Source organism: Mandrillus leucophaeus, unplaced genomic scaffold (genome assembly GCF_000951045.1).
Source record: "Mandrillus leucophaeus isolate KB7577 unplaced genomic scaffold, Mleu.le_1.0 Scaffold2053, whole genome shotgun sequence".
NCBI lineage: Eukaryota > Metazoa > Chordata > Mammalia > Primates > Cercopithecidae > Mandrillus > Mandrillus leucophaeus.
The window spans coordinates 18876-28615 of record NW_012102092.1 but is presented as its reverse complement, the minus strand read 5'-3'; the positions used below and the strand labels follow the sequence as shown (position 1 = coordinate 28615).

The 9740-nt window shown below is 45.1% G+C and overlaps 1 long non-coding RNA gene across 1 annotated transcript in view; it reads right to left on the bottom strand.

Annotated features, from left to right (window-relative positions):
* Positions 1–8866, bottom strand: part of LOC105539458 — a 49660-nt gene extending 40794 nt beyond the window's left edge. Inside the window, exons 1-2 of the long non-coding RNA XR_001006050.1 lie at positions 8203–8866; positions 7902–8059 (exon numbers count right to left, since the gene is read on the bottom strand). This is a non-coding gene — a long non-coding RNA (uncharacterized LOC105539458). The remainder of the gene's footprint in view (positions 1–7901; positions 8060–8202) is intronic.
* Positions 8867–9740: the final 874 nt, after the last annotated feature.

Here is a 9740-nt window from a genome sequence, read left to right as displayed (position 1 = left end):
GGAGAGGAGAGGAGAGGAGAGGAGAGGAGGAGAGGAGAGGAGAGGAGAGGAGAGAAGAGAAGAGAAGAGAGGAGAGGGCCTTGGGAAGGGAAACCAGGAAATCTGATTCTGGTCACAATTCCGACTCTAGCTCTAGGTCTCTGGAGAAGTAATTCTCTGTCTTGACTTTCTTTTCCCTACATATAAACCCAGTGGAGTAGATGTGTAGCTTTCTAAACCTTCCAGGTCTGATGTTCTATAAGATAGAGCTAAAGGAAGATGTAGGTATATAAGACAAGCACCTGTCACCTATTTCTCCAAACACAATGGATTTTTTTTTTCAAACAGCTCTGAGATACGATTCACACACCATAAAATGGCTCACAGAGTTGTACAACCATCACTGCAATCCAATCTTAAAAAATGTTTATGACCCCAAAGAGAAACCCTTTACCCATTAGCAGTCCCAGTACGTTCCAACCCTCCAGTTTAGCAATCACTAACCTGATACTCTCTCTAATAGATCTGCTTATCTGGACATTTCATATGAAAGGAATCATGAACAATAGGTAGTCATTTATAACACTTTTCTCACTTATCCAAAGGTTTTCAAAGTTCATCCTTATTGTACCATGTATCAGTACTTCATTACTTTTTATTGCCAAATACTATTCCATTGTATGACTATACTACCTTTTATTTATCCATTTTTCAGTTTGTGGACATTTAGAGGTTGTTTCCACTTTTGGGCCATTATAAATAATTCTACTATGGGCTAGTCACGGGGGCTCACGCCTGTAATCCCAGCACTTTCAGAGGCCAAGGTGGGCTGATCACCTGAGGTCCGGAGTTCGACACCAGGCTGGCCAACATGGTGAAACGCCGTTTCTACTGAAAATATAAAAATTAGCTGGGCGTGGTGGTGGACACCTGTAATCCAAGCTACTCGGGAGGCTGAGGCAGGAGAATCGTTTGAACCGGGGAGGCGGAGGTTGCAGTGAGCCAAGATTGTGCCACTGCACTCCAGCCTAGGTAACAGACTGAGACTCCATCTCGAAAAAATAAATGAATAAAAATAAAAATAAAAAATCACACACTGAATTTCCTCTTCATACTCTTCTCACAATTGTAATTAATTATTTAAGAGGGTAATTTGATATTTAACATATGTTCCAAAAGGGCAGAGCCTATAGTATTCTTATTCACCACTGTATCCCCAGTTTCCAGGATAGTACCTGACACATAGTAGGTGCTTAGTAAAACCTTCTTGAATTAAATTAAATTGCCTTTACATTGCCCAAGGTTTAGCACTTGATACAAGCCTGGAAAAGGATCATGAGGGCCTTCCACCCCACTAGAAAATAAAATCAGCTCAAGATTTCCAGGGTACTCCCATGGAACTGTGTAACTTTCCAGATCCTCATAGGCTTTTAGGAAATTTCTGTAGTAACTGATTAGAGAAACAGATGCCAGATTAAACAAAAGGTTTTGACTATGCTTAAAAAAATAAGGCTATAAAAATGACACTAAAAGGTAAATTTCCTTCATCACTCTAGAGCCTGATTGGAAAACTTTTCTTAACAGGCAAGTCGAGCTAAAATCTTCCCTACCCCACCCTGGCACCATCCTCTACCCCTAAATAAGAATAGTTTCTTATAAATGGACACACTGAAAGGTTGGCTTGATTCACTTTTCAACCCTAGTTCCCACAGCACCCACAGTCCAGCTACTTTGGAATCTGGTCTTCTGAGGACCTCCAATGAATATGGCAATGTATCACCTCTGTCAAATTCCATTTAACATTGCTTCACATCTATTAATACTAACAGCAGTATCAAATGACATACCAATTATATTGATCTGAGCTACTCTGGAGAAGATGTAAAATAACTCCATGTGCTCAGAAGCACTGATTAACTATCACTGGGATAACGACAAGATACCTGCTGAGCGAGAATGCATATTATACCACCAACTCATCCCACACACCATGGCACTACACCCATCCCAAAGGGATTAAAAGCTTTGGGGTACCTCAGTATAGAGCTATTCAGAACAGAACTGAAGGGAAGCAGGTTGAGACCTACCAAGAAGCATTCAATTAGAGGACAGTCAAGTAAGTCAGCAAGTCATCTACTCATGCTGGACATATTACTTGGATTTTCCCTTTGCCTAGTATTCTCCCAGAGTGAAGATGAATTGGCTCCTGAAGTTTATGACAGAATCAATTCACATTGTTTGACTATTTGACTAACATGGTGGTAGCCAGAAAAAAAAATAATAAAACCAGAAGGAAACGTAAATATTATTGACCAAGCCTCTAATTTTATAAAATGGGAAAACTGAGACCGACAAAACTAAAGACTTATACAAAGTCATATAGCTAGCTAGTGGCAGAATTGGAATCAACCCATCCTTCCAGGAAAGCAACCACTCACTGGACAGGTGCCCCGGTTGCCAAAGTGAAAGCTGCAAAGGCACCCCAAAAGATGACCTTAATGTAAACATCTAAAACTCTAACCCTAAAAGCATAGAGTGTAAGAAAGTCACCTTTTTTAAAAAAATTAAGATTGAGTTATTAAAACTATAGAATTATATTATTTCTACTTTATCAATTTTATGTACATTTAGAGTACCGAATGCATCTTTTGGATTTTTTTTTTTTTTTTTTTTTTTTTTTTTTTTGAGATAGGCTTGAGCCAATGCACCTGGACTGTATTCTTTTTTTTTTTTTTTTGACCAGGAGACAGGGTCTCACTCTGCAGCCCAGGCTGGAGTGCAGTGGAGCGATCTCTGCTCACTGTAACCTCTCTGCCTCCAGGGCTCAAGCAATCCTCCCACCTCAGCTCCCTGAGTTGCTGGGACGACAGGCACGCACCACCACGCCCAGCTAATTTTTCATATTTTTTGTAGAGACAAGGTTTCACCATGTTACACGAGCTGGTCTCAAACTCCTGGACTGAAACAACCCGCCCACCTCAGCTTCCAAAAGTGCTGGGATTACAGGCGTGAGCCACCAAGCCCGACCCTGGATTCTTTTAAAACAAGTTTTCGGCTGGGTGCAGTGTCTCACGCCTGTAATCCCAGTAACTTTGGGAGGCCGAGGTGGGTGGATCACTTGAGGTCAGGAGTTCGAGACCAGCCTGGCTAACATGGTGAAACCCTGTCTCTACTAAAAATACAAAAATTAGCCGGGCATGGTAGCGCACACCTGTAATTCCAGCTACTTGGGAGGTTGAGGCACGAGAATTGCTTGAACCCAGGAGGTGGAGGTTACAGTGAGCCGAGATGGTGCCACTGCACTCCAGCCTGGGTGACTGAGTAAGACTCTGTCTCAACAACCACAAAAAAAAAACAAAAGTTTTCATTAGTCCAAGAAAGCCTATGTATGTGTGGTTGTGCATGTATATATGTGGGTTTAGTGATATAATTTTTTTCTGACATCTGTTTTTATATATATATGTATATACACACACATAGGCTAGGCACGATGGCTCATGCCTATAATGCCAACACTTTGGGAGACTGAGGCGGAAAAATCATTTGAGCCCAGGAGTTCAAGACCAGCCTGAGCAACATGGTGGGACCTCATCTCTCCAAAAAAAAAAAAAAATTAATTAGCTAAGATTGGTAGTGTGTGCTTGTAGTCCCAGCTACTTGGGAGGCTGAGTCCGGAGGACCCTTTGAGCCCAGGAGTTCGAAGTTGCAGTGAGCCATGATGGTGCCACTGTACTTAAAAGTATGTCACCCTGGGTGACAGAGTGAGACTCTGACTCTTAAAACAAAAACATACTTATAAAGCACATTATCCTTGGTTTGGAAAAGAGTATTTAGAAATTCTCTTTTAGGCCAGGCACAGTGGCTCACGCCTGTAATCACAGCACTTTGGGAGACTGAGGCAGGCAGATCACTTGAGGTCAAGAGTTCGAGACCAGCCTGGACAGTATGGTGAAACCCCATCTCTACTAAAAAATAAATAAATAAATACAAAACTTAGCTGGGCATGGTGGCATGCACCTGTAGTCCCAGCTACTTGAGAGGCTGAGGCATTAGAATCACTTGAATCCCAGAGACAGAGGTTGCAGTGAGCTGAGATCGCACCACTGCACTCCAGCCTGGGCAATACAGTGAACTCTGTCAAAAAAAAAAAAAAAAAAAAAAGCGTTTTAATTTTTTGTTAAATTAAATACAGTCATTTACACTAAAATAATGTGAAATTTTATGTAAGCATAAAATAAGGTCCTGTAATTGGGTTAGTCATTCTTTTCTCAAATCATGAAACTACAATATGCCATGCAAAAAATAGTAAGTCATAGAATGTTAGAGCTCAAGTGGGTTTATAAACCTCCTGCCCCAGCCCCATCTTTGTAAAGCCACAGACCCTGGGGTCCCAGTGAAATCGCTTATCAAGGTCACAGATCCCATTAGTAACAGAACCAGCACCTTATTCAGGTATCTAGATGCCATGTCCAGGGTTTTGTCCCATTATACCGTCATTCTGCCTCTGCTCATTTGCAGAGTATCCATTGTTGCTTCCCCAGGAAAGCCCCTATCTGAAGACTGTCATCCTCCATTTTCCTAGCCCGTTAGAGTCCAAGAGTCAGACCTGTAGAGCAACATCATCTAGCTCAGGGGTTGCAGCCTGATTGAATCTGGCCTATGAAAATGTTTTATTTAGTTAGCACAATTTAAAAAAAAAAAATAAGAATGTAGGCTGGGCGTGGTGACTCACGCCTGTAATCCCATCACTTTGGGAGGCTAAGGCTGGTGGATCACTTGAGGCCAGGAGTTTGAGACCAGCCTGGCCAACATGATGAAACCCTGTCACTACTAAAAACACAAATATTAGCTGGGCATGGTGGCGTGCACCTGTAATCCAGCTCCTCAGGAGCCCAAACCTCCCTTTCTGTTGCCTATATCCCAGATAACTCAAATTATTTGCTGTCCCCTTTATATTCTGTGTCACTCCTGCTACATGAAATGCCCTGTTCTGAATAGTGTCATGCAGTAGGATAAGCAGGGCCTTTAGAGTCAGGTCTAGGTTCTAATTCAGACCCTTGCCCTTACTAGTTGAGAAAGTTACTTAACTCATCTGAACTTCAATTTCCTCATCTAAAAAATGGGAATAATAATCCTTGTCTCAAAAATTTGTTACAAGATGTAATGCCTGGCACATGGGAACAGCTAAACAAGTGACAGTGTTATTGATTCTACCCAACTCTGATGGTGCTTCCTCCTTGGCTTCTCCCTTGTGCTCCCACTGGGAAATCAGCTTTCCCTCTCATGTCATATATCATCAGGTCCACCTGTTCCCACTTTTATGGCTCTTATCTGTATCTACTACCTTATATGATACTCATTTCTATCTATGTCTTGTCTCTCCCACCAGCCTAAGAACCTCTTGAAAGCAGTATCCATCTGTGACTCACTCTGTATGCCTGACAGCCCCAAGAACAATGGCTTGAACACGGTATGTGTCCAGGTATGTATTGAATGAATAGTATGTATTCACTAACTATATATAACACCTATTAGATGTGTCATGTTGCCTTGAGATATAAGCAGGGGCCACATCACTTGTTCTGAATAACGCCTAGCCTCAGTGCTTAGCAAATACTCAAACAACATTGAGGACTGAAGCTGCCAACATAAAAATAAAGGACAAACAGAAAAGTTGGCAATATAGTCACCTTTCAGAGGGATGGTATTTTTATTTTCCATTAGTTTAAGTTATAATCATGTGCAGTCGCACATGCCTGTAGTCCTAGCTACTGGGGAGGATGAGGCGGGAAGATTGCTTGAACCCGGGAGATCCAGGCTGCAGTGAGCTGAGATCATGCCACTGCACTCCAGCCTGGGCAACACAGTGAGACTTCATCTCAAAAACAAAAATTGAAAAAAAAAGAAAGAAAAGGAAAGAATAAAAACCTTTACTTGCCCCTAGCTTATGAAACTTTTGCCCTTCCACCATATGTTTTATTGAACTGCTTTTTTTCTTACAAATCTTAATCTCTCTGATATGCCTTAGCTCGCGATTTTTAGCACACTTTTAGTTACCATCCTCTTCACAAAGTCATTCCATTCCTAGCGCTTATGATGAGATTCGTTTTACTGTGGATACAGCACCAAGCAGTTTACTATAATATGTAAACAAAACACAACAAAGCTGAAACATTCCTCCTTTTCCTTTCTGTGAACTCTCACTTTTCTATTTATGTGGCACAACCTGCATATCCTTAACTTTTTAAGGATCAGCATTTCAGATACTACCAGGAGTTTACTCTTGGTCAGGCCACAATAAGACAAACCATTAAAAGATCAAACACAATCAAATGACCTGCAGGAACTTCAACGGTGTACATATTCTGACCAAAAGTGGGCAGAGAGCATGTGCAGGAAAAGCACAGACTCCACAGGGCAAATCAGAAGGGCTGCACAAGAAATACCAGCTGGCAGCAGTTATCAATGTACTACTACTTTCTTTTCCTTTTTTTGAGATGGAGTTTCACTCTTGTCGCCCAGGCTGTAGTGCAATGGTATGGTCTTAACTCACTGCAACCTCCACCTCCTGGGTTCAAGTGATTCTCCTGCCTCAGCCTCCTGAGTAGCTGGAATTACAGGTGCCCGCCACCATGCGCAGCTATTTTTTTTTTTTTTTTTTTAATTTTTAGTAGAGACAGGGTTTCACTGTGTTAGCCAGGTTGGTCTCGAACTCCTCATCTCAGGTGATCCACCCGCGTCGGCCTCCCAAAGTACTGGGATTACAGGCGTGAGCCACCTCGCCCAGCCTCGCACTACCACTTTCAAATCTTTCTTTCTCCCTGCTCTTGGTTGACTGCATCTGCCTAAGAAGGTTGCCACACTGGTCCTAGACCCTGTATTTGGTGATAAATTCACTCAAAACAAAGTTATAACCATATAGGACATACTTGCCAATAACTCTGACTTTATTTTTCACAATCATCTTTCAGACAAGAGAAAAAATTAATTTTCACTCCACCCAATCATTACCCTCCATTCTTCTGGGTACATGCTTTGGCATAAAGGGTTGGTTTGCCTGCACTCTCGTTGGGGATGTTTATTATTCTTTCTTTTACTCCAAGCCACCTGCCAACCAGCAGAAAGCAAACACACAATGGGGGAAGGAGAGAGCTTCCCACAGCTGAGTCAGTTGTGACCACTGGAAAAGCCAAGCTAGGTGAAGTTCCTTCAGCCCAGCAGCCCCCAACCCTATCCCTATTTTACTCCCTGGGGGCTGGGCCCCTTGCAGCAGGGAGTAAGTAGGCAGCTCTTTGTTCCACACTCAAGCAGAATTCAGTGGCATGTGAAGCCATCCAATAATCCTGAACTTGGACTGACCTTGACCTAAACCATAGCTCAGTGTGATAAAGAAAATAATTCACTGGGGCAAAGGAGCTTTCCTTAAAAAATAACTTGCCATGGTGAATTTTTTACTGCCCCCCACACTTATCTGTAGCAACCAGAGACCAGTACAAAATTATTAATCAAGCTGCTGACCTTAATCCCCAATTGTTTAGGAGGTGCTGGGGCAGTTCCTTGGTCAGCTTGGATGTCACTTTTCCCCAGACAGGGGTGCTGAATATGTCTAACAGTACAGCAGATTGTCCCTTAAGAACAACCATCTGCCAAGTAAGGGTAATTGCTGAGCAAGAGGGTCCCTGGCACAGCTACAGATCATGTCTTATAAGGTCAAAACCACTAAAGGAAAAGGCCCAAAGTTCTGGTTGTATCTACCACTTTCCACTTCTACTACCTCCACTCCCCAAGTGTGGGAAACCCATTCACCTCAGAGATCTGGGCTGGGAGTCACCCTGCAATCTCCCTTCCCTTGGTGGTGCGGAAAGGCTTAAAGGCCAGACACACCAGCTCAGAGAAACAGCTCATCGAAGCCTTGCACTTACTTCTCATAGCGCTGATAAGCGCGTTGCCGTCTTTGATCACGTCTTTGATGAATTTGTTGGTCCTCTCCAGTTCCTGCTCATAACACTTGAGTCTCTCGCGGAAATCGGGGCTGTCCAGGTAGCAGTCGCTGAACTCCAGCGGGGGATGACCCATGGTTCTGATGGCCGGGAGTAGGGGGAAACGGGGAAGACACAAAGACCGAGGGCATCAATGGCACAGTAGAGGAAGTAGAGGGGACAGACTGAGCGCGCGACCCGCTTAAGGAAACTCATAGCCTCCGTCCCTTTGGAGGACAGGTACCTGTTTCAGTGAGACTCCTGGGGAGCGCTGGCTGGTCCGGGCGGAGAACAGGCGCCCCGGCAACGGCTTCAGGGCCAGGGAGAGCTAACTACCGCAGTCGGATCCCGGCAGGGTGTTGCCTAGCAAGCAGCATGCCCCCTAGGTATCGCCTCCCCAGATAGGCAGCAAAAACCGCAGCCCGACTTGCCTCCGGAGACTGGCCGGATCCTTCCTGAGCAATTGCAAACGTGACACTTGGGCCCGCCCAGGGTGTAGACGAGGTTAGAGCTGGAGCTGGGAGCAGCCTATCTACAGGCTCCTCGCTCCCGAGCGAGCGGAAGACTTCCTTCGCCGAACTCCGCGGGCAACCCGGATTGCACTGTCCCCTCCCCTTTCTTAAAGCCAACGCCTGCGCCCCGCCCCAGTGAAGCCCGAGGACCAAACCGGAGAGCTCTGGCTCCTTCTTCAACTGTTTTCCTTGTACCTTAGGGTTTCGTGACCAGGGCCCGCGGGCTGCTAAGATTTCTTCCTGGTGCAAGGGAGCCGGCCGGCTGTCCTGTTAGGCGCCGGAAGGGTTAAGCCGGGGCGGCAATGAAACGTAGCCTAGCTCCATAGACACCGCAGCGGGAAGAGGAGGGCGAGAGTGCGACGCACAATAGCCGCGGTGGCCCAGCGCTTCCCTACGGAAACTGGGGAGCAGTCAGCGCCCTAGGACTCCAGCTGGAAAGCGTGGCGGCCTGGGAGATGTAGTCTTTCCGTTTGCACTCCCCGAGACTCCTCCCTGCAGTCTCCCCACCACCCGGCCTGGGCGGCTGCTCTCCCAGAACGGCATTCCCAGCCTGCCGCAGGCTCCTGAGCAGGGACCGGCCCCAAGGGGCAGGTGCGCGGTGCTGGACTCTGCGGGGGAAGTTTCCAAAACTAGAGCAAGAACCCGCAAGACTAGATTGCAGGAAGCCATCTCTCACTTCCCATGATTCGGCTGGGTTGTGTATTCTTTTGCCTTCCCCTCTTTCCAGCCTCCTTCGGACCTACCAACTTCTTTTCCTCTTTCTTTTCCCACGTCTCCTGCTCCAAGCGCTCTAATTCCCGTGGGCCTTCGACCTGAAGGGTTGACTCCTACTCTAGGGTATCTGTGAAGCTCAGTGCCCCCTGCCAAAGAAAGGGAGGCCATAATTCAGAGTTAATATTTTCCTGAATAGGACCTCAGAGCATGGCTTTTGTGGCAGACGCCAATGATTAATGCACATGATTTTCCATGTGTAAGTGGAAAGTCTAAGAAGAGGATGTTATAAATTGTCTTGCAGCTTACCTTGAAGGCAACTGTCTTGAGACTAAGGTTAGGTAGAGGCTCGAAAAACTAAAAAATAGTTTGTGCGTGGGCAAAGAGATCCCTTTAATTCTGCAGAAGTGTTTCAATTAGATTGCCCTGTGAGGAAAGCCAGAACGGATTAATAGTGGCTAACCCACCTGAATTAGGGTCCTGTTGCTGCTGTGACAAATTACCACAAACTTGGTGGCCTAAATCAGCATAAAGTTATAATCTACAGCTCCAAAAGGCA